Here is a 24,635-nt window from a genome sequence, read left to right as displayed (position 1 = left end):
TTGCCCCAGATCAAATGGAAGTATTGGTAGACCAGCAGCTAGACAGGCTTGTGACCCTTGTGAAAAGCCTCGATTTCGCCGCACGTGACCAAATCATTTCCCCTCACGGTGTAATTTTCCATGTGCACTTCACATGTCCTGGCAAGGATTCTCGATGAAACCATGGGACTGAAATTCCTTCGACTTCGGTTGTCGCTTTCCGGGCTGACTGGCAATTACTATTTTATGCTGGGGATTCCACCAAGCTCTCCACCCTAATCGACCTGTCTTGGCCTGCTTTATGGCTATATACTATATAATATTGCACATGTATGTATAAATTATGTTAATGTCAATTTGTCGCTATTTTGGCCATTGCCTTGTTAACAGTCGTAGTCTTGCCTCCATAAATATATGGACTGATATTTAGGTTAATGAATATAAATGCCATCATAAGGGGTCCTTGTGAAGGGATCCAATTTCCATGGCCATGTTCTATCGTACGTACATATCTACCAATAACTTCCGTTATATGAAGTATCTATACGGGTATGAATAAATAAAATCTAAGAATTCCCTATATAGAAGGGTTTAAAAATACATAAATACTTTTTGTTTTGTAACCATTTTCCATGCCCCTCTACCTTTTACCCTATTAAAGTACTCAAGCTTGGCACCTGAATACTTTATAACTAGCTTATAACTAGGCTGTCCTTTTTTGTGAAAGGTTTTCCAATTCGAAGTTAATTAAAATAAAGTTTCTTCTGTCACCGAAGTTTTTCTTTTCAATTAAAACAAATTTCGGGATAATCCTTGGAACTCAAAATCTAATAATGTATATATCATCAAAGGTCCATATTTAAAATTTGAAGAGTGATTCATTAATAACAGTTGTTTGATCCACCTAGTTTGCCGCCCTCCTTGACAACAGAAAGGCGATTGGGATCGGCTGTAATGGACCTAAAAGCCACCACCCATGAACGCTGTACCAAGGAGCGGACTCTTATAATCCTTTTTAAGTACACGCATGAATATGCCACATGCTGTTTGCAGCAAATGCAACATTTGTGTCCAAGGCCGTCGAGAACAGTTGTTCCACGTGGTGGCGGTGGTGCTTCTATTGGTGATGGTGGTGGTGATTCTGGTTCTCTCCGGGCTGAAAATCGTGGACAGAAACCGACAGTCGCGTGCAGTCCAACTCAACTCAACATAGTTTGGCCAAACAATTCAAGTGTTTCGGCTGCAGGTTCGAGGACACGTGCAGGGCCTAATCCCGAAACTAGAGCGAGAGCCGCACCGCAGGAAGAAGCGAATGGCGGGAGATGCGTCAGCTGGGAAAATTTACCTGCAATGAAAAGAGAGGAGTACAAAGATTTTTTAATTAAATCCCTCGCAATAGAACATTAAATGTGAGTTTCTTTAATGCGTGGAACATGTGTGCACGGGACAAGGACAGAGACAGGACCCATGACCAAACCGGGCCAATTAGGATTCATAAATCCGGGCTCCGAACTTTTTACCAGCCATCAAATTGCAGGAAGCGCTGGACATAAAAACCATTTCGGGTTCGGATGGACAATAAAAACACAGACTCAAATTGTTTGACAATTAAAAAGGGAGCAATCAGAATTTGGACAACCGGACAAAAGCCAGCAATCCAATGATATCCGTACATACATTGGTGTGCTACAGTGTAGCGGGCTCTTAATCAACAGGGATCTGAATGGGCCGAATTTGGCAGCAAAATAAACGCAAAACGGCGCACAAATAAAAATGTAAATATTAATAAGCGTCAATATGCGTTCAACCGTGGCAGAATCCCGCCGAGCTCTTCGACGAAGCCAGCGAATTTCAGCCAAACAAGCGAGCAAACAAACACGAATGCCGCCAGGATCTGCTCCCCCTTCCCCATATGATTTCCAACCCCGACCCCAGCCACCACTCACCCCCAAGTCTCAGTTGAGCCATCCAGAACCGCACACAGGAACAGCAAGGAAAACATTCAGTCAGACACCGAGGGGAGATGGTAATCTCCCACCACCCATTCGCCCAAACCACCGAGCACCCCGACCAAAGTGGGTGCTACCACCCACTGAATCCCGAGTTCCGTGCTCGTCGTCGTCGTTTACCACTCGAACGGATTCGGCCAGAGTCGGACCAAACGCTAATGTTAGACTAAACGCGAGCAGGAGACCGAAACCGATTTCCGCCGCAGGGCCAATGGGTTTGAGTACATCCACAGTGGGTAAAGAACACCACAACTCAGTGGGAAAGTGGAATGATTAAATAACTCTTTTATCATTTATTAATATTGTTACTATTATACGTCGTCACAAAGTGTCCCGACTAATTTATTCCATTTTGTGCCAGTATTATCAAAATACAATAAATGTGAATATACATGTAAGATTGTTTATTATTATTGTTTATTATTAATTTAATTATTAGTTTAATTCTAAATGCGGTAATTATGTAAAGTATTCTTAGTTTGTGACCGAACGACTGCTGCTGAGAACTCGACTGCCTGCAACGCTGACTTCCACTCGACTCCACTGCTGCCTTGCGATCGTTCCTTCGATGACTGATTGTCGATAACTTCGATTTCCGACAATCATGTTGCTGCTCAACAGCGCTGCCAACCGGGTTGTTGCCAGCCTTCAGCCTTACTCCATGTTACATTCGGCCCTCCTGATCATCATCATCCGACCCGGATGACAATAGGTCTGCATTTTCGGCTATGTACTTCCACAACTTCATGTTGTCACAGCTGGTGGATGTGACATTGGGTCCTTCGACGTTTGCTGCTTTTTTAACGTCATATCTGCCATTGTCTTTGACCCCTGTGACTTCGTATGGACCTAAATACCCGCTTGCCATCTTGCGGCCAGCTACAAATTGGGTCCTTTTAATTGCAACCAGATCACCTGCTTTGTATTTGTATTCAGCTCGGCGCTTTTTGTCGTAATTGCGCTTGTAGTCCTTCTGCGCCTGCTCGATGTTGCGTTTTACCAGCTGTCTCATCTCATAGCGGTCCTCGTTGAATTGACAGACCACTTCTTCTTGGAGCAGTTCCAGTAACCGATCCTCAACTCGGGTGTACATCTTGGTGCCAAACATGACCTCAAATGGTGACAGCTTCAGTGATGAATGCACGTGACAGTTGATCGCCTTTTGTACCTCAGGCACATATTTGTACCACTTCGACGGTTCGTCTGAAGACAGCTTTGATATTATTGCCAAAATTAAACGATTTACTCGTTCTATCTGGCCGTTGCCTCTGGCCACTCCAGTAGTTGTGCAGACGTGTTCCACGTTATGGCTGCTCATAAATTGTTCGAACGCACCACTCGTAAAGGCCGTTCCTTTGTCGCTAACAATTCGCTTAGGGAAACCAAAAATGTTTGACCAGTCGGTCAGCCTCTTGACCACTTCTTCCTGTCCGGTTGATTTGGTTGGGAATAACCAGACAAACTTTGAAAACGCATCGACTGTTGCCAGAATGTATTTATACTGTTTGGCCGATGAATCCATTGGCCCCAAATGATCGATGTGTAGTGTGTGCAACGGTGCGTCTCCTTTATCTATGCAATTTAGATATCCCTCCTGCTTTCCCAACTTTTTGCTGTGGATGATACATTTTATACAGTTAGAAATTAGCTTTTTTACCTTGTATTCCAAATGAGGAATAAAAAATTGCTGCTGTATGCTATGCATCGTCTTTTGCAACGACAAATGGCCAACTTCATGTGCGCTTTGAATCACCTCCCTCTCCATTAGTGCAGGGACAACCAGTAGTTCATTGCCATTGACCATACTATACAACAGGCCACCTTTTAGCTTGTAGGGTTGGAATAGACGATCTTTTAGAATTTCCAGGATTGCTCTAATTGAATCATCGTTCTGCTGCGACTTTTTAATACGTGCTGTCAACTCGGATGTTATCATCATGCATGCTTGGGGATGGCGGCTTAAAAAATCAACGTGTCTCATTCTTTCTCCTGCACGATGTTCGGGTTGAAAATTAAAATCCTGCATATAGAGAATCCATGGGCCAACTTCTCTTGGGACATCTGCTTTTTTTGTTGTCTGTTTAAATGCGACACAGTCCGTGACGAGCTTGAAAGGGACTCCCAATAAATAGTGTCTGAACTTTTTCAGAGCTAAGTATGCGGCTTTTACTTCAAGGTAGTAACTATGACGATTTGATTCGGCTTTTGTAGTTTTTCTGCTCCAAAAGCAGACTGGGTGAAAACTGCCTTCGAACTTCTGCAATAAAACGGCTCCTAACCCGTCCTTAGAGGCATCTGTATGAAGTTCGGTTTCTGCTTCTCGTGAGTAGATCCTCAATACTGGTTCGTTTACCAGAATCTCTTTCAGCTTATTCACCGACTGCTGCTCTACTGGTCCAATGTTGAAAATGGCATCTTTTTTTAATAGGTCCGTCAGTGGTCTCGCAATTTGGGCGTATCCAGGTATGAATTTTCTGAAGAATCCTGTGAGACCCAGAAATCCTTGAACGGCTTTTACATTCTGAGGTGTTCCAAAGGAATTCACTGCTGATGTTTTCTCTTTTCCAGGGCATATTTGTCCACCTTCGATAATATGTCCCAGGAAATGAATTCGCCTCTGCATAAAGTTGCACTTCTTCCATTTTATTTTTAGACCAAATTCTGCAGCTCTCTTAAGTACCATTTCCGTCTTTTCCATGCATTCTTCTGGGGTAGCGGCATATACAATTATGTCATCCATATATAGCTGCATTATATTGGAATTGATTAGTTCTTGAAAAATAAATTGAACGAACCGTATAAACGCTGCTGGGGAATTCTTAAAACCAAAGGGCGCTTTGTTAAACTCGAATAAGCCTTCTCGGGTAACAAATGCTGTGTACGGCTTGCTGGCTTCTTCTACGGCCACATGAAAAAATCCGTTCTGTAAGTCCATGGTTGTAAACCATTTGGCACTCTGCAGTTTTTCAAGCACCTCCTCCATTATGGGTACCGGAAAACAATCCATCAGAACCATGGTGTTCAATTTTCTATAGTCCACGCAAACGCGTAGGGTACCATCCTTTTTCTTGACAACGACTATGCGACTGGCAACATTTGATGTAGATTTACGGACGATTGACTGCTCGACCCATTCCTCTACCTGCTTCTTTACAGCTATAGCTTCTTCTTCAGATAGTCGGGTGTGTCCATGGCGAAAGGGTTTAATCACGCCATCAGGAATAATTTTGAGTTCGACTGGACATTGCTTTATCTGCTTGGGTGGTGTTTCGTATGTTCTCTCTATCATGCGTTCAACGTCTTCTCGGTATTGTGGTGCAACTGTAAAAGAAGATTCTTCGCAAATATTAAACATTTGGGAATACTCAACCGCTTGTTTTTTATCTGCTTCCAGGTCAAGAAAAGTATAGCCTTCTGCACTACAGATAAGACGAAACTTGCTGATAAAATCGTGTCCCACTATTCCATCGCAACTGAATTTAGAATCGTGGACGACTAAAACGTTGTGGCTTGCTTCCACCTGGTCGGTCTTGATTAATGCTCTGAAGCATCCAATCGGCTGTGTTGAGGCATTTCCCAAACCTCGCAATACTGTTGCAGTGCGGTTTAAATCAACATCTTTCATCTTCTTGAATATAGCTTCTTTAATTATGGTCACATCTGATCCTGTGTCCACCAGACAGTTGATGATAATCCCATTTATGATTACTGGCTTTGTTCGTGCACTATCAACGTGAATGCGCATGCTGTTTACTTTTTCCGGACACTTGCTTGAGATATGGCCCTCTTGATTACAGCTGAAACATTTGGTAGGAAGTGTACAATCCTTTCGTTTGTGTTCCCTCGAACCACAGTTGAAGCAGTGATCTGCTTTTACACCTTGTGTAATTTGCTTTGGTTTTGGTTGAATATTCGGCTTGTCAACAATATTCAGACTCTCGTAGATTTCGAATTCTTGCTTTAATTCCTTAAGAGTTTTACAACGGAGCATAGCACCCTTATACTCCTTTTTAATGTCGAGGCCGTTTACGATATGAGTTATCAAAGCAACTGTTTCAACTTCACCTAAGGCTGCTATTTTCTTCATTTGTAACAAATAGTCGTGTAGAGTTTCCTCCCTCTTCTTCTTCCTGTCTTGCAACTTTTTGTGAATAACGGCGCTATTATAGCTGCCTGAAAATTCTTCAATTAGTAACTCTTTGAGTTCAGTGTATCCACTGACACATTCAGATTCTAAGAAAAGTTCTGCTGATCCAATCATCTTACTTCTGGCTTGAACATATTTTTGTTTCTCCGAAAGTTCATATGCCTCGGCATTTTTCTCAAAAATTTCAAACCATTTTTTAATAGGAATTGATTTGCCATCACAGTCACTTACAACTTTTTCAAATTTTTCTGCAGCGATAATTACTTGCCCCTCTTGTTTAGATTTTGCCAACATGCTCTGGGTTAGAGTATTCATCATTTGTTCAAATTTCTCTTCGACTTTAGCACTAGCGTCTTTATTCTGCTTCTTTGCCTCTGCTTCTCCTACAGGCGCCAACTTTTGATCTTCTTCGTTCATTTTTTCTTTTCTGCTTTCGTCCTCGCTTTCGTTCTCTAGAATTGCTTGTATTTGGTCGGTGTTAAGTTTTTTATTTGTAGGTGGTGTACGTGTGAACATTCCGCGACAAGGCACTAACACCAGCAAACAACGACAATGTTCTAACGGCGCGACGGTAGTCGATTTTGCAGACGGCGTCACCGGTTAAAAGACAAATTTTGATTTTCGTTAGAAACGAATTTCACCACCTTTGCAATTTAATTGTTTTAAATTCCACAACAGCAAAACGACTTGAGTCTGTATGAGTTCAATCGATTTTTTCAACTTTCAATGCAGTAGACGTAGCCATAACTTTACAACTTTAAAGACTAAATCCACGCACACGACAATTTCGACTTTATCAGTTCTCTCTAGCAGCTTTCCCGACTTTTACCGACTTGTGTTCAAACAAAATCTGTACAACTGATTTTTCCAACTTTAAATGCAATAGATATAGCCACAACTTTACAACTTTTAAAGACTATACCCACGCACACAACAATGTCTTTTTTCTTTAAACAACTGCACCTTCATATAACCGATTTAGGACTGGACGAGCCCCCATGTAAGATTGTTTATTATTATTGTTTATTATTAATTTAATTATTAGTTTAATTCTAAATGCGGTAATTATGTAAAGTATTCTTAGTTTGTGACCGAACGACTGCTGCTGAGAACTCGACTGCCTGCAACGCTGACTTCCACTCGACTCCACTGCTGCCTTGCGATCGTTCCTTCGATGACTGATTGTCGATAACTTCGATTTCCGACAATCATGTTGCTGCTCAACAGCGCTGCCAACCGGGTTGTTGCCAGCCTTCAGCCTTACTCCATGTTACATACATATTTCATTTGAAACGAATACACTGCTTTCAAAAGCCATTTTTAAATTCAGTTTAGACCATTGAATGGCATAGAACGGTATATGTAATAATAACAAGAATAATCGCAATAGTCGAGTTCCTGGACTATCAGATACCCCATCTAAAGGAAGTTTATTAGAGATATGAGGAAAAAAAACTCATGGAATATACTATTGTAGATTAGTTGAAAAGAACGACAAAGTATGTAGGTATACCTTCTACCGAGATCTTTTAGATCCCAATTAGAAGATAGGGAAATCACTCGCTTTGCTGCTTGCAACTTTATTTACTGGGTGAGGGTATCTAATTGTCGCGACACTCGACTAGAGCATTTTCATATAGACTACAAATCGAACTCCAATCTTGCTTTCATAACATTATTTCATTTAATAACTTTACACCCCGCCGATACCCACTGTGGGTGAATGGCTGCCGCTTCTTTTTTTTTGGGACCGATCCTTCCACAGTACGCTCTAACACCACACCCCCTATAGAGCCATCATCATATCAACATCAAGTCATGGACTTCTGTGAAATGGAACTTTCAACACCGGAAGCAGCGTGTTGCATGTATTTATGTAGATATTAGCGGAGCGGCTAGCCCTTCAGCTACCCGCCACCCTGCCACCCTTGCAGACCCTTTCACTGCTTTCTAACCACCGCTCCTGGTCAGAACTGTTCACTGCCGAATCGAACCGAACCGTATGGCATCGTGCGGAGTTCGCTGTTTCATAGGCGCGACTATAGGCCAGATTTCGCAGCTCTGCACCCTCTTTAGGCAAAGGTCGCAGCGCTAGTGGAACGGGACAGGGGTAAGTCAAATTAAGGTCCATGTTTCTGGTGGTGATAAAAAAAAAACAAATTCCAAAGTAATGAATTCCCAACTTTTTCTCTTCATAATTTAACGAAATTATGTATTCATGTTTCTCAGAGGATTGCTCATTCGGGCCATTTAAAGAAGTAGAATATCTGGGATAAATGGTTAGCTAGACTTGATTAAACAATGTTAAGCAGATACAATGCGTTACTAATCTTTCAATGAAAGACTTGGTTAAGTAAGCATCTTACTTTAATGCATTGCTTGGACACTGAGACGAGACATGTTCAATTGAACGCTGACCTCTGGCAAACAGAGTGAAGTAGTCACACAGCAAACAGAACTCTGGTCAAACGAGAGTGCTTCGTTTTCATGTGGTCAGAACCCTTCCATTAAACCGGCTGGACAGCTCGTGGCGTGATGCCACCCCTGAGCCTTTAATCAAATGCAATGCATGCAGCTCGTCGGGATTACGTGGAACTTGCAGGCTGTAATAAGTTGTTATGGTTGGCTGCTGCCTCTGCTGTATGTTTCATTAAAAAAGTGTCACGCGGCCGGAGGACTCGCATTCCCTGCCTTACCTGGCAGCCTCTGAAGCATGCATCAGCAACATCAATGGGATGTGTAAGCCTTTGACTTGCCGGGGGGTTGCCTCGCGGCACTCGCTCGGAAAAAAATAAACCTGTTTGGCCCGAACTTGCCATCAGGGTTTCCCGGCCACTGTCCACTCCGTAAGAGTGACCAGTAGGGGCAGCAAATCTCAATGGGAACGGAGGACAAAGGACCGTGTGAGTCGCGTGTTCCATCATAATTCAGGGCCTGGAACTCGACTGCCCAACGGGGTGGGGGTTGCAGAACGGTAAACGATTTTGCGATAACATCTGCGGCGGTATTGCGATTGAGCAGCGAGGGTTGCTCATTGCATAATTATGCCATTGTGCAATGAAGTTCACAGTGCTGCTGCTGCTGATTTAATCTAATTTGCCAAGTTCACGAGTTCGGGGTGGCTTCCAGGATTTACGAAAAGCGATATCGGCCCATTGACCCAAAAGATTCAGCACTGTTTCCGTGCTCCCCGTTCTAGCTCCGCATCACCTCAAGCTTCGATGAATTCACCCACGACAACTCTCGAATAAGGAAATCCCTAAGTCCAGGTGCTCAAGATGCCGGGCTATAAAACATCGCCGGCAAAATGCCACAAAATCCCAGCCATAAGGCGCACTTCATAACTCATTTGTTGCCAGCTGAAGGCCGTGGGTGAAGAGGGGAGGACGGGAGCATATCCCCTCGATAACCTCCAAACCCCTCCATGCCCGATTTGAATGTCTGTTTGTCGGTTGGCTCATCGTGTGTAATGGCAACGATTTTCACTCTTTTGTATTTGATTTTCGAAATTGTAATGCCAAGCAATTTCGGTTTCAGTTTCCACTCTTTGGGGCAAAAAGGGAGGAAGCGTGTAACGAATGCGCTACATTTGTCAAATTAGCCAGGGCAGATAAGCGACGGGCGTGGCCAAAGACGAGCAAGATGTCCCAAAGCGAATGCAGTAATCCACTTCAGAGGCAATTACTTGTGTTGATATTTATAGCCATCGCTACGTGAGAGATTTCTAGCAAGCAGACATGGAAAGTGAAAGGCACGTGAGATATCGTTGTCTTTCGAAAGTTACAAGGACCAAGGGGAGACGTTTGATCGATAGCGTGACGATATTTAACGAAGCGTTTAAAATTTAAGGAAGCGTCGAATAGCTATCGAAACATGTTTTGAATTGTTCCCGAAAATCGTACATAATTTAATAGCTTATTTCAGATTCAGACCGGAATTTGTAGGGTACTTGTCGACCGACTCTGGCTGGCTCATCGGATTGGATGCCCCTTTCTCCGGACAATCGGTGTTATTGAACTGAACTTGACATTTTGCATTCCCTGCCTGCTCCGGCGAGAGAACACGCAATAAAAAGGATAATACACACAGATACATAGCGGTTCAGCTGCAGCCACAGATACCAGCGCATCCACAAAAACCGAGCCGCACACACACACCCAAGCCGACTCGACCCCAAACAGGAGGCAGCTGCTGTCCTGTCGGGTCGGTTCGGATTGGATCGGATCGGATCGGATCGGGACAGGGTATACGAATAATAAAGCCGGATTCAGCGAGTAGGCATGGTGCCGCAAAAAACAGGATGAAAGGACACGCGGTGCGTTTATGATATTATTTGTTGGTTTGCAAAGCACAAAAAATGGGGAGTACGAAGGGAATGGAAATATTGAAATATAGAGGATGGGCATTTACAGTCCCGCCAAAAAAAAGTGGCTTTAAAGTCCTAAAAGGGGGCAGTGCGGATAATTCAAAGAATTCTACAAAAATTATTTTCTTTTAATTCAGCTTACTATCATTTAAAATCTATTTACAATTGATAAATATCTGTATCCGTATATCCGACAAGGTGTCTGAAAACATAGTTCGCCTTAGAAACACAATGTATAATTTAGAATTGTAGCTTTAGACACAAAACAGCCAAAGGGATAGAATGATACCAAAGTCATCCTAAACGGGAAGGGAAAGAACCATACTGTCGTTTTGAACCAGTGGCAGCTGAACTTAGACTAAACTCGTATTGAAGGCACCCGGCGCAGAGATTTTAATTAGATGTAATGTCAACGTAATGAGGTTTATCTCATCTGGTCCAAGAGGGTGGGAGTTTCCCGCCGATGTTAATCCCGCTTGGCCGCACCGTTGATCCTCATCCCAGCTTATGTATGCGCAATAAAACCACACTCTCTTCGGGCTCCTCATTGCGTCTTTCCAACTGTCAGCTATTTAGGACTAGGAGTGGGATTACCCGCAGCAGTTGAAGTCTCATCCAGCAGCTTGAGTTGCTCATTAGCAGCCGAGTCGCCTGCGGGGGTCCACAAGGATCTCGCAGAAAGTCAGGTCGTGCCTCACAAATAAATGGCACAAAAACAGATTAGCGCCGAACCAACAATGCGTAAGAAATAAGGACGCTCCCTCTATTCTGGCCTTTATGGACGAGGCATTAAAATAATTTTTATGAAAATTAACTCAACTAAAAATAAGGCAAAGGATGAACACAGTTCGTAGCGTGTGTTTGCTCGTGATAATTGTCGTGTGTCCTCGAGGATGGCTGCCTGGCTGTCTGTGTGAACTTGGAAACTTGATTTTGCGGAAGAAGACAGGCGGCAGGAGCAGCAACAACAACGCGCAACATCTGGCGCTAAGTAAAAACCGTGATACACACGGGCAGATGGAGGGACTCATGGGACAGGCTGACAGCGCGGGACATTCGGGGAGCTGCATACGTATCCTGGCCCATCGCGGGACCCCGAGGTTCCTCTTGAAGCTGAAGCTCAGAACAGCAAGGATGCGCGCGCAGCAGGCGGAGGACGCCTGAGAAAAAGGAAGTTGGGCAGGCAAGGACTCGAGTCCTGCGAGCTAAGAAATTGCTAGCGCCGCTCGTCGCTTGCCTGGCAAACTTTGAAAGCGGTGACGCGAGGTGGGGAAGGTGGTCTGCTAGAAGCGGTAAGGACATGGCCGGGCAGCGTGAGAACATTTTCATGCAGGATATTTTTTCAGTTCAAGAGTGGAACACACCCTGCTGGGTAGTGCTACCCTATCGCACTCGTACTCACACTTGCACAATCAATCACACACACACTAACAGCTGTGAAACAGCCTGCTTATGAAATTTCCCAGTATTGGCAGCACTTCCGCGTTGCTCTTCCGCTCTCTTGCATTTTCAGCTCTGCACATGCGCTCTGGCAGAGAGCGAAGACCACAAAATACTGGGATGTGCCCCTTCCCTTCCGCTTTCTCCACCGCAGCCCCTCATCCATTGCGCCTGGTGAAGTGCACTTCACTGGCTGGGTAAATATGTATAGCTCTTCTCTGCTTCTTCCCCAAAGAGTTTTTCTTATTTTTTTTGGGTTGAGCTCTTCTCGCTCTCCCGCTTTTCCTCTCCCCGGCCTTTAGATGAGCTCCTTTCATGCCGTCGTTCGTGTGGTCGGGGGTGTTATGTATTTTTTACAAGTGTTTAGTCAAATTCGTTTGGCATTTCGGGCAGGGGTGCCGACGAAACACTCCTCCCCCATACCGTCCTCATCTCATCTGTTCTCGGCGTGCGGTGAACTTAAAGAGAGGAAAAACGTGGCCCTGTGGGCGGGGCGATTTGTTTACAAACGCGGGGCAAAGCCAACAAGAGAAAAGTCCCTACCCCTCGCGCCCCTCGAAAGCACGAAAAGACGGAAAGGAAGCATTTTAGAATGAAATTGATTTTTAGTGTAACGAAAAGCGGCCGTGTGCAAAGGGAACGGACGGGGATGATGTGATGGGATTAGGTGACTTAAAGATTTTTTGGCGCCCAACCTGGGGATTTTCGAGGAAGTCTATGATTGGTTGAGTTCAAGGAAGAATACTTAAATGTATTAAATGAAAAGTTCAAATCAATAAAATAAATGTTATGGATTATCGTTATACACTCTCTTTTATAATATTATATATGCTAAAGCATTTCGAATAAATCGACCTTGAAATGAATATAATTCGTTATCAATGTTACTTCAACTTCAACCAAGGATTTCCACTACTTTCTTAAGCGCTTAAGTGGCTGCAAAATGTACAACGACTTTTTAGTGTCGGAGTGGATCATTTATAACCAACCCCCCTCTCAGCGTTTGAGTGGTTCATATCTTCGAGTGCCTTAAAAACGTTCCCATAGAACACGCTGCGATCGCGTACAGCTGATTTCCCCAGCACAATGCCCCCAATTAGGCAGCTTGTTGGGAACAAAGCACAGACTTTGGATGAGATTCACTGAGATCTTCTTAACCATACATCCTGAGGCACGGATCTCTAAGGATCATTTTAATGACATTCAGGTACAGGAACAGATGATGGACAATTCGTCGCAGACCGCAAGACAATTTTAAATAACTGTGCTGAAAAGGAAGAAGAAGTCTGCAGACCCCGAACCTAAAAGAGTTGTCCCGTCATGCGAAACAAACATTCAAACAGATGATTGCCAAAAACCAAAACAAAAGCAGGTCGAGACACTGCCCGGAGAAACAGCTGTCAGGGAACGGGAACGCTCCGATGGAACCAGAGGGTAGAAACCAGACAGAGACAGCTAGATGATGAGAAAGAAGAGGTGGGCAAACAGGAAAGTGCAAAAAAGTGCAAGGTGCAAAAACCAGAAATGCGACCGAGGGGGCCTCAACATGGAAGCATTAAACAGAAGCAGCCGTAATGAGCCGCCTGCTACGAGGGGCTCGAGTGGTTGGTCCCACCCGATGATTAGTCCGCTAAGGACGAGGATCGAAAATGGTCGCTCCCCAGAGGGTCCCGATCAGGTAGTTCAACCTGCATCGGTTCCGTCTGTCCGCCTGTTGAGCAGCTGTCGTTAATGATCTGCTCGGGTCTAGAACGGTACACATATGCAGTTTTATTGTTAGCGGGCTGTTTGCTCCGTAAGCAAAGCAATCTCCGCTTGCAGCACATCTAATCTTTTAGCACCGTTCGTCGTGTTTCGGTTTGGGATTCGGATATGGGATCGAGTTTTTCTTTAGCGCTCTGTGGAAATTCTATTTGTCAAACAAACAATTTCGTTTGCATTATTCACGGTCTGATCTGATAGATAAATAGGGTTCCCTGTTAGTGTGAGTTTGACTGAGAGACGTCACCGCAGGTTTTCCTGTGAGGCAGGTAAAGGACTGGCGAGGTAGGAGATGCGGTTTCAGGTGATCCTCAGCAGCTGAACAGCGATTTCAAAGGAACCAAGTCATCGCTACAACAGTTTGTTGTTGATTAAAAGGATTTTTATGTTTTCCTACGTTACGCAAACGCAACGAGGGTCTGTCATCTTTATCGCTTAGTGGAAAAGATTTTCCCGCCAAGGGGAGAACCTAGTGCACCGAGCGTTTTATTGTAAGAAATGAAGATAAATGATTGTTTTTCAGGAGTCTAGTGTGATTTTAAGTGCGTCAAGTTTGGGGCAGAAAGGTGTAATGCATTGAAAACGGTAAATTCATTTTAAACTTCGAACTATGCGTTGTGCTTATGTGTTTACCTTAACAAAGCTTTGCCCTATTTTCGTCAGCTGATATCCCGTTCATTAGCAAAAGTCCCCAGTTCACCCACATCGCTTAGCACTCAGCCCATGAGCTCCCATTCAGCCCCTGGGTTCATGGAAACACCCCCACTTCATACCTCCACCCCCTTATTGGAAGGGACGAACGCGTCGCTTGCGCATAAAACGCGATTTTAATCACTTTCCGTTCTGCGCCGCTGAAGTGTGACTGCCCCAAAAGCCGTCCGCTGCCTTCGCCACTCAAGCCTGCTCCTTGGAGTGTCCTGTCTTTGGCTTGTCACTGTGTTCCTTTCTGTGTGTTTCTGTTCCGTGCGAAAATAATTCCATTTAAATATCCACGCATAAAGTTCGCCTCGGGTCTGAGCTGTATGTTAATGTAATTTTTATGCTGATTGCGAATTTCCACATTTCCGGACGGCTGTTCGGTCCTTTGTCAGAGAATTAACGGGGGAACCCGCGTGCGTGCCTTCAGCCCTCCCTCGGTTCTTGTGAGCCGTAATGCCCCCGATTATGATGTTTACCCATCGTGCTAGGCCCGTACTGCCTCGCTTCCTCCGTCTCTTGGATCCTTCCCTCGGTTGAATTTTTGGTCGGCTTTTGTTTTATTCGCTGCCAGTTAAGTGCCGCCTTTTGTTTATGTCCTCGCCGCGCAGCCAGTTTTAATCAGCAGCATTAATTTAATTTAATTTGATTTAATAATACATCCGTGCATATGTTTCTCCTTTGTGGCCACTAAGTACGTCTAAGTGGTTGTCCGAAACGAAGCCTGCTCCGAAACCGAAACCGAATCCAGCTCCAACTCCACGACTGATCTATTGTGTGGCGAAATATGGCTCCATTGTAGGGGAACTGCTCTTTGTGGGGCTGCTCATTAAAAAATGTATAAGGATTACGGCCAGGAGCGAAGGTAGGATGGCTGTCCATTAAGGAATAAAATCAAGCTGTAATGAGGGCAAATGAAGAGGGAGGCTCAAGTGGCTCGTCTGGCTTAAAGAACTTAAAACAGAGCTCAGAATTTGACTTAAAGGTAACACTTAATGGACTTCAGTGAAATGCCGCCCGCTTAGTTTCCGCATCCGTAGACCAGTTTACATTCATCATTTCCCAATCATTCAAACGGGTATGCAATCAAAATTACTTTGGCTATCTCATTTTGGCCCCACTTAGGATTCACATTTCTTTGATTTCAGCTTCGGAACCTCGGCAGGCAAATAATTTAAATGAATTTCTCGTTTTCGTTCCAATTTTAAACTAACAATGTTTTAGCAACACTTCAAAGGTTTCAATTTCAACATCAACTTGGCAACGGGCAGGCGCGCGGCATGTTCGGTTGCCACATCGTGTGGCACAAGCACCAATACGCACGCAGCCACACGTACACACGCGAACACACCAGCATAAGCAAAATAATCAAAAATGGCATATAAACAAACACGAGAGCGACAACGAACGAAAGCAGCAATCGCCAGTTTCAACCATCCAGCCTTGCAACCCTCAGGCCCTTCGTCCTTCAGCCAACCAGCCCCGCCCCCTTCGCCCTCTGGCGACGCTTTTTGCTACCTTTTCTCCGCCCCGCCTGCTCTCTGTTTGTTCAAAATGTTAAAATCCTGTTTATTGGATTCAATGGTTTGTTAATTGCCAATTTCAACTCCTTCCACCAGGGAAAACTTTTCGCAGTCCCTGTGTCTGTGTGCATGTTGGCGTCTGTGTGCGTGCGTCTGCGAGTGTGTGTGGGAAAAGCGCCTCACGACGTCGCGCCCTGCTCGTGTGAGAGTGTTTGTGTCTGGTCCCATCGATTCTATAATAATTTCCTGGCTATACAATTCATTAGACGCCGTTGGAGCTCCGACCACCTGTGAAAGCTGTCGTCTCCGTCGCACGGACTCCTGCTTAGAAACTCTGACTCACAGAACCGTAGCTTCGGTCATATATTCAGGTTTTCCCATCGAGAGCCGTTTAATCAACCACTAGTTGCCCTAGTCTTCGAAGAGATGAGCATAACTACGGATACTTTCATACGTTTTGTCCGGTTAAGTGAAAAGGGTTCAGCACAGGAGTCAAGTAAGTGTTGTGATCCAATATTTCGATAGTCTTGTTGACGTTTAAGTGCGTTAAATATACCTGCTAATGAATCACATTTATTGGCATTGAGATCACAAATTTTAGTGTCGCGGACGTAGCGCAAGTTGGATGCAGAAGAATAGAATATAATGTCGATTTTTTAATTTTATTATATTTCCTACAATTTAGAAAAGAAAGACAAATAATAAAATGAAAAAAAACCAAACATGTTTTAAAATTGTAGTCGTGACAGTTTTAGGCGGCCTGTGTGCGTGGAAAACTTTTGAAACAAACTTGCGTTACGTCTGTGTCTCTACAATCTGAAAGTTTTTACTTCTTTGATTTTTGAGATCTCGACGATTATACGAACAGACGGGCGGACGCACAGACAGACAGACGGATAGTCGGACGGACAGACTGACATGATTCTGATAAGGAATAAAAATACTCTATAGGTTCGGTTCGGAATTCCTTTCTTCAACTTGTAACATACTTTTCAACTTACTTTTCAATAAAGTAATCCAATTTAAGCCACGAGTAAGGTTAATCACATTTCGTTCACGCTCTTAGGCATATTTCTTCGCCTTCTTAACCCCCTCTTAAGTGCTTATAGCTTGACATATGGTTGTCTAGTGTCACATTTAATTCAATCGATTCTTTTGCTGGGAAAGCAAAAAAAGTAGCAACATTGCTGCACAAATGCGAAGCAGACTCGGAGGACAAAGGACCTGCCAGCTGCGATTGCAGCAGTATCACTTGGGTGCGTTCAGGAGGAAAGGGGGCATTGAGCTGGGGGAAACGCCACGGATATGTCGCACAAGGCTACCAGGATATATCGGAGCGTGACAGCGGACAACATTGCCGGAGACGGCAGCTCACGCACTCGACAAAAGTTTGCAAGGCTTAGAAAGCGTTTTTTTTTTTTGCTGGCGTCAGAGAAATGGGGGATAGGAAAGATGGCCACGCCTCACCCACCAATTTGAGTTGACAACGCATTTCCGCATCGATGAATTCGGTCCTCCTCATATACTCTCTCCTCGGTTTATTGGTTGATCCTTTGTTTGAATCGGGGCAGTTCATCATTTTCCAAAAGTTTTTTCGTCCGATATTGCTACCTCACATATGTTGCGGAAATGTCAGTGAAATGTGCATGGAAAATCGGCTTCTCGCTTTGACAGATGTCGAAGGGCATCGAGTGAGGGTAAGTGGAGTGGGACCAAAGGCTGTAGACTAATAGAATAGCTATCTGTATCTCTCGTGGACCCTTCGACTCGCTATCCACCTTCTCCGTCTGGCGGCAATTGCCAAATAATGTGGAAGTCATGAAATATTTAAAATGCCACGACTGTAAAGGTGGTCCTATCCCCCTCTAGTTGCTGCCACACTCCTTTCCACGCCCACTTTCATTTTCATTTTGCGTTTTCTGCATGCGACACAACATGTTGAATTTTTAATGCGGATTTTTGGCAAATATTTTTTCATCCCGCTGCTGGAAAACTTTTTAAAGCATACTTTGGTGCATCGCTGATCACGGGGTCGCTTTGGGTGGCATAAGGGAAATGACATAGGAGTTAAACATACTCGAACGGTCGCAGATTGGGGCAAAGCGTTTTATTAAGGGATTTGGAGGGCAGGCGTAGAGGTGAAAATGCCAGAGCAGCTTAAATTTGCACTTCGATCGTGGTGTGAGTATTAGTCGAAAGTGAGAAAGCCATTTCGACGGGCATAGGAGGCGGTGGCCCAGACATCCAATGAATGCCAGGCATCGCATGAAAGATAAACCAACAGAAGCCAGCTCCTGACTTTTGGCCTACACTGCGAACGGAAACGAAACGAAACGAGACGAGATGAGGCAAAACGCACGGGAATGTGGCATGGCACCCGCTCCTGATCTCAGCCTTCCCCACAGAAGAGACAGACTCCGACAGAAACACAGGCATAGTAAACATTTTTTCCTGCTCTGCCACGATTTGCTCGTTTTAATTTCTTTTGCCATTTGCCTGCTACATATTTTCACACTTTATCGTCACTTCCATCCTGCTCCTTTGAACCCCTATTCCCCACTCTGACATTCTGTCATTCTGCCCCAGCTTCCAGACCAGGTCTTTGTTTGTTTGCTGCCTGTCTGTCAAATGAATTATTTGCATAGTTTTGGGCAGCAGACCCAGCAGAATCGCAGAATAATATCGAATCAGACTCCGAAAATTGCATCCGACTGGGTTTTCTATGTGGACGCACGCTGTTTTTGTGCCTAAGCATGGATTTCCACGCCCTTCGCCGCCGTGTAAACATTTATTTGATGCCTGAATAAGTTTTAAATATGCATGTCCTGGAATAGATGTCTATGCACTCTGCATATAGATACAGGAGCCCCCTCGTCCCGCTAATCGAATGTGTGATACGGACTTAAACGCTCTTTGGTGCGGTAAGCGATTCAAAGCTGGACAAATCGTGAATCATAAATGAATGGGGAATAAGTGCGAAAAGGTTAGAGAATTTGCACAGATAAACCGGGCTAAATAAATAATATTTTAAAGAACTAAATTTGCATTTTAGGTAAAAAACCGATTTTTAAAATTGTTCACCCTTTCATATTGAGAGCGAACAGAATGATGTTGATAAGCTTTGTCTTAATACCCGCCAGATAATTTATCGGTACAGCATACAACGTTAAATTAAAAAAAAAAAAAAACAGAGATTCTTTTCAATCTAAGCCCTTCAAGCCTTGATAAAGGATGAGTGGTCTCAATTGCTCCAGCTGCATTCACACAACACGCTAATCAAAGTCCGGCTGCACTTGAAAGTCGCCGGGGAGTAATTGCAGAAGCCTTTCAGGGACCGGACATCTCCCTTGCCACTTGAGCCCAAATGCATTCAGAGCCAACTATTCGGCGGCGGGTTGATTAAAATAGCTGTGTGGCAATGAAGCGCAGCGAAAAAAAAAGCCGAAATAAATGACTTTCGTTTAGCGGGCGTCGGAAGCGACAAACTATGGACGCCATTGTGCATCGGGGTCCGGGTTTCAGGGTTCCAGGGTTCCAGGGTTCCCGGGTTCCCGAGTTCCCGGGTCCAGAGTCCCGGCCAGGAAACTTTTCAAATAGACATTTTCAAAGGGAAACTTTATGCCTTACTTAACTGCCTGTTTGCGAACTTTTTTATCAGCAGCCCCAGACCAAAACTAGAATCAGAACCAGAACTGAACGGAGACTGGCCGGATGTTTAGTCCGGCGGGTTAGGATTCCCGGGAGGTCGGGGACTGGAGCTTGGGCTGTTTCGTCCTGTGGTTAGGCCATTTACAGCTAGGACCTCGGCCAGCAGACTGTCCACAATTTATGATGTATGCAAGTTGGTCGGGAGGGTGGGCAAGTGTATGGGGTAGTGGGGTCCGGGTTAGCAACACCCGCATTTATGTGCGACTATTTGGTTTATTTCAAATAGAATCACATTCACACACACACACACACACACTGGGACACTTAGTGGTCTTTATTGGGTTGTTGTTCTTGCTGCTCCTGGTGACCCATGGCCGGCACCCACAGTCGATGCGGTTGTTTGGACATCCCGCCCACAAACCCGTTCCTATCCTGAACTGCCCGGTTTTTATTTTAGTTTGCAGTTAACCTTTTTGCAGCATTCGCATTCAATTTGAATCCTCAAACACACTCGCACACACATTTGTCATTATAGTTTATGTAGTTTGCGGTCACATTTGGCCAGGCAATATGGGTTTGGGTCACCCTGCGGCCAGGCTTGTGTACCAGTCCCAATCTTCCCCGCTTTCCCAGCTCACAGTCGAGTGCTAATTTTAAATGTATATGGATATTTTATTGCTGCCATTAGAGTTATTGGGCTGAGATCTGGTAGTTGTCGTTCTTGGTTGGTAGTTTGTTAAGTGGTTGAGTAAGATAAGAGTGCAAAGGATTACTGGCTAGAGATATGGGCTATCGGAATTTACGCCAAGAGATGAGGTTTCCTCTTAAGTGAGTTTTACAAAGATGTAAGGACAAGGTAGAATCCCTACGGATAGTCAAGTAACCAAACATCGAAGAGGATGTTTTATCATGAGTCGATTATGTGTTATGTATGTTATCATATCTGTTAAAAATCATTTTTCCAGTACCTCAAGATTTAAAAATAATCAATATATGAAAGAAGGCTTCACTTGCTAGGACTTCGTTAACCAACACCTCTTTCTCAACAAACACCAGCACAGATATTCACACACACACACACACACACACACACTTATCAGGGTGTCCAATTTGTATTAGAGCTTTGAGTGCTTTTTTGGGTTCCGCCAACTGGAATTTCTTTTGTGGCCCGTTTTTCGTGCGCTATTTATTGCCCTTTTTCTGCAAACCCCTCGGACGCATGCACCACGCCCCCTCCGCCGCTGGACCCATTTTAGCCCCTTTTACCCGCAGCTTGGGGCGTAAAACACCAGCTACGATTTCGCATAAATCAAAATAACTGTCAACGAAACCGGCGCCCATAGTTTTTCGGACCCCACAGCGGAACAAAGTGGAACGGAATCGAATGTGGGGCCGTGAGTAGGTGAAGTGTGGAGGGGGGTGGGGGGGGGGGTGGCCCCTCAAACAGGAAGGCAGTGACCATGTCCATGGTTCAGCGTTCCTGCCCGGAAAAATCTGAATCGGAATCCGGTGTGCCGTTCAGTGCGCAAAGGGATTCCGAACGGACCAGGGTTGCCACCATCCCAGCATCAATGTTGTCGCCGTTGTCATTGTTGTCGCCGCCATTTGGCAGCCAATTTTTTTCCATTTTGTTCTCGGCGGCGTCATCATAATTAATTGCCCAACTTTTGCGGTCAACTGTGACTAGGCAGCACTGAAAGTCCCGCCACAATTTGAATAATATTCCATGTTCTCGTATTTGACCCGAAATATCAGCTAATGGAGTCCATCGCAATGCCCGTGCACTTCCCACTGGAAAAGTCAATTACCCTGAATGAACCTTGATGAAAAGCAGCGAATTTCATTTCATTTCGTAGTCATGTAATGAAAACAGACACTGTACCCAGTAAGGGTCCACCATTAGGTCCTCAACTGGTGTCGCTGCTTTTGCCGACTGAATTTGATGAAGTTTTAATAAAACCAGCGACAACAAACACCGGAGACACGAAGCATCTTTCTGCTGTTTGCCTTTTTGGCCCAATCAAAAATTAATGAGTGCCAGGCGCTTAGAGGTGATAAATCACCTTGACAAAAGGCTCCAGACCTGAAGAACAAGGACCACGGACGACAGTGGGAGCTGACATGCCGAGGGGAGAAGCCAGAACGGAGGAGGAAGTTGGTCTACGTTGGGGGGGGAAAAAGCTCTTGGGAACTGCTGGCCATAATAATAATGAATGTCGCCTTTGGTAATTTCCTTTAATTGCCGGCAAATTCGCCACACAGAAACTGTAAGATGGTTTCGTTCGAGTGAAGCAGTTCTAGTGGCCAACAGACATGAGAGTATGTCCATCATATAAAATATTTCATAGCATCGGGTGTTGAAAAAATCTTGCCGTAGTATATTTAAAATGGTAAGCTGTGGCCTACAGAATCTAGATTTTGTTATTTTTTTTCGTATAGCCACAAAAGTAGAAAAGTTGATTAAGATTTAGGGTATTTAGGTGGCTGATTGACACTTGTACTATATTTATAAAGAATTTAATTTCATATCAGTACAAGCTCTAACCGGAAAAATGTGTACCTAATGCCGCCCATCATGATAGGAGTGGGTTCTGTCCGCTGTCTATACTCCTTGTTGCAAGAATTTTGTGGGGTGGAAAATTCATAAGAGGGCCGAAAAGAAGGAAGGCTGCGCAGCATGACGTGGTATTTATTAATTTCTTTGACAAATCTGTTGCGTTGAGTGGCGTTCTCATCATGTCCACCCCGCTTACCTGTCCGGTCCGCCTACACAGTCCGCCGCCCACCGCCCAAGCCCCTGTGTCCTGGTCTTGTTTTGAAGCACTTTGTCAAACTTTTGCAACAACTTTGTGGCACACCACGGGGCAAAGTCGCAGCAACTTGCTAAATGCCCAGTCACACAAATCCAGAGTGTGGAAGGGGGGCGGATGTTGGTATAGACAGGGAGCAAGAGAATCACTTGAAAAACGCAAAAGTAATAAACTTAATTGGTTTGTTCGCAGTTACTTGTGCTCGCTCAGACGACGACTCTCCAGCATTATCACCACCAGAACCAGAGCCAGAACCAGAACCAGACCCAGACACATCCAGGACCTCCATTGGAAGTCCTGCCACATCCCTTCCTATACAGCTGGCACCACTCGAGCATTGCGTTGCGTTTTGCGCTTTTAAGTAGTAAAGTTTATACTCTCGCCTTGTTTTACTTTATTTTTCCTGCTCGCTTTTGAGCCAAAGTGTTGAAGTTTGCTCTTTGAGTGCCTGCGGGGCTGAAACTGAAAGCAGGACGAGGTGCGACTCACACACAAACTCTCCGAGAAATAGAAAAACTTTTGCCGGCATTTGAAACAACAAGAAAAATCGCTCATACGCCACGTTGACTCTGCCCATCTTCTCAACTCGCCAGCCTCAAGTGCTTATTATTTTATCTAATGAATCTGTTTGAGTTATCTCAAAGGAGTGAGGAGGGAGGCGTTGGGCGGAAAGACTGGGTCTAGTCCATGTATGAATACGGCGGAAAGTTTCTCAAGTGCTTTAGCTCCACATCCACATCCTTCTCCGCCGGTTTATAAAGATTCTCGTTAACTGTTTTTTTTCCTGGCACTTTATATTGCCCCATTTAGCGTCCTTTGTGTGTGTGTGTGTGAGCAGATGTAGATGTTTACAATGCATTTTTTTCAGAGTGAAAATAAACCCAGAAATGCACTTGGGGGAGTGTGCCATCTTGATGCAAATCTTGTCCTGTCCGACTTGCACATCCTACCTCAAGCCACTTGCGACGCGGTGTCAACTAAGCTGGCCGCGAGATGACGGCACATAATTATGGCCGGGATACCGGGATACTGGTGGAAGTAAAAGGATTCCTAGCGCCAAAGATGCCGAGCCAAGCTAGATGAGTACTCACACATACTCACTGAGGTGTGCGCAAAGGAGTAGGAGAAGCAGGGGCACTTCCTTTCTGCGGAAGATTCGGCTGCCTTTTGGTCCCGGCACTTTCGACTAATTGAAGCCGCAGCAGGATGCAAACTCACCTGCAAAGAGGTGGAGAGAGAAGACCATTTAGAATAAGGCGGCGGAAAGTCGAGCCAGGGAGTTGCTTAAGCTAACTTTAGTTTTTCCCTCCTCACGGGCCAGATAAAGTTAGCGAAATCCTGTAAATTATGTTTAATAGATAAAGGCTGGCAGAAGGAAGTTCAGCACAGGAGGCTGTCTAGACCAGCGACTAATGGAAAGCAAACGGGAGTCCCACCGCTGCCACTCCATCTCCTCCTCCCCGAATGCTGTCAAATTTATAGGAAGAAAGTTTTCGGCTGCAGCTCGGCTGCTGCACTTGCAATCAGACAGTTGACAAGAGTCCTTGGCAGCCTGGTGTCATATTATGTCACCCAGCAAGTCGCTGCATCCCTCCCTCCCAGCTTTCGGGAGAAGGATTCCCTTTGTTGGCCTGCCCTCGGGGAGAAGTAATAAGTTTGCGACAAAGAGGAACAAACAGAGCCGGCAAAAACAGGCGCGTAATGAAGCTGCCTGGTCGGATGAGTCAGGTTACGCTTGTCCCCCTCGCTCCGGAGTGACCATATGATGCTGTCTGGACCTGACTGTGAGCAACCGGCTGGTTCCTGGCCCGCCCGTGTTTACCTGGCTGAAAAGGGCTATAAAAACAAAGACAAATACGAACGAGAGACGCTGGCGAGGCGAGGAGCTAATGTGGAAATTCAGGTTAAACTGGCTTCGCTCCGTCACTCCTCTTTTCGAGATGGGCTCGCTCCTAAGAAGAACTCTCCTCCAAGGATGCAAAGTCATAACTCAAAAGTCTAATAGCAGAGCCACTGTGATGGCGATGGCGAGGGCGGAAGGGACCGGGATCGGGGCGGGGTCACGTGGCGCACGCCCGGCAGACAGACAGACAGACATGTGACTTAATAGTTGCCGGAGACTGCAAACTGGATCTGGGGATTTGGGGAGAGGATGCAGAAGAAGTCTGTGGCAAACAAACAAAAAACTACTGGAGAAGCGGGAGTCGTGGCGAAGGTTTCAGACGTTCTTAACGTGGCTCACAGATACACACGAAC

At 45.0% G+C, this 24,635-nt stretch overlaps 1 protein-coding gene across 1 annotated transcript in view, besides 4 other annotated features; it reads right to left on the bottom strand.

Annotated features, from left to right (window-relative positions):
- Window positions 1-24,635, bottom strand: part of jing — a 119,787-nt gene that overhangs the window by 34,555 nt on the left and 60,597 nt on the right. The gene's annotated exons all lie outside the window — the stretch shown is intronic.
- Window positions 2,382-7,410: a mobile genetic element.
- Window positions 7,519-7,551: a mobile genetic element.
- Window positions 7,723-7,769: a mobile genetic element.
- Window positions 16,604-16,793: a mobile genetic element.

The sequence above is a fragment of the Drosophila melanogaster genome, chromosome 2R (assembly GCF_000001215.4).
Source record: "Drosophila melanogaster chromosome 2R".
NCBI classification, from domain to species: domain Eukaryota; kingdom Metazoa; phylum Arthropoda; class Insecta; order Diptera; family Drosophilidae; genus Drosophila; species Drosophila melanogaster.
The sequence above is the reverse complement of the archived record's forward strand: the minus strand, read 5'-3'. Positions and strand labels throughout refer to the sequence as shown.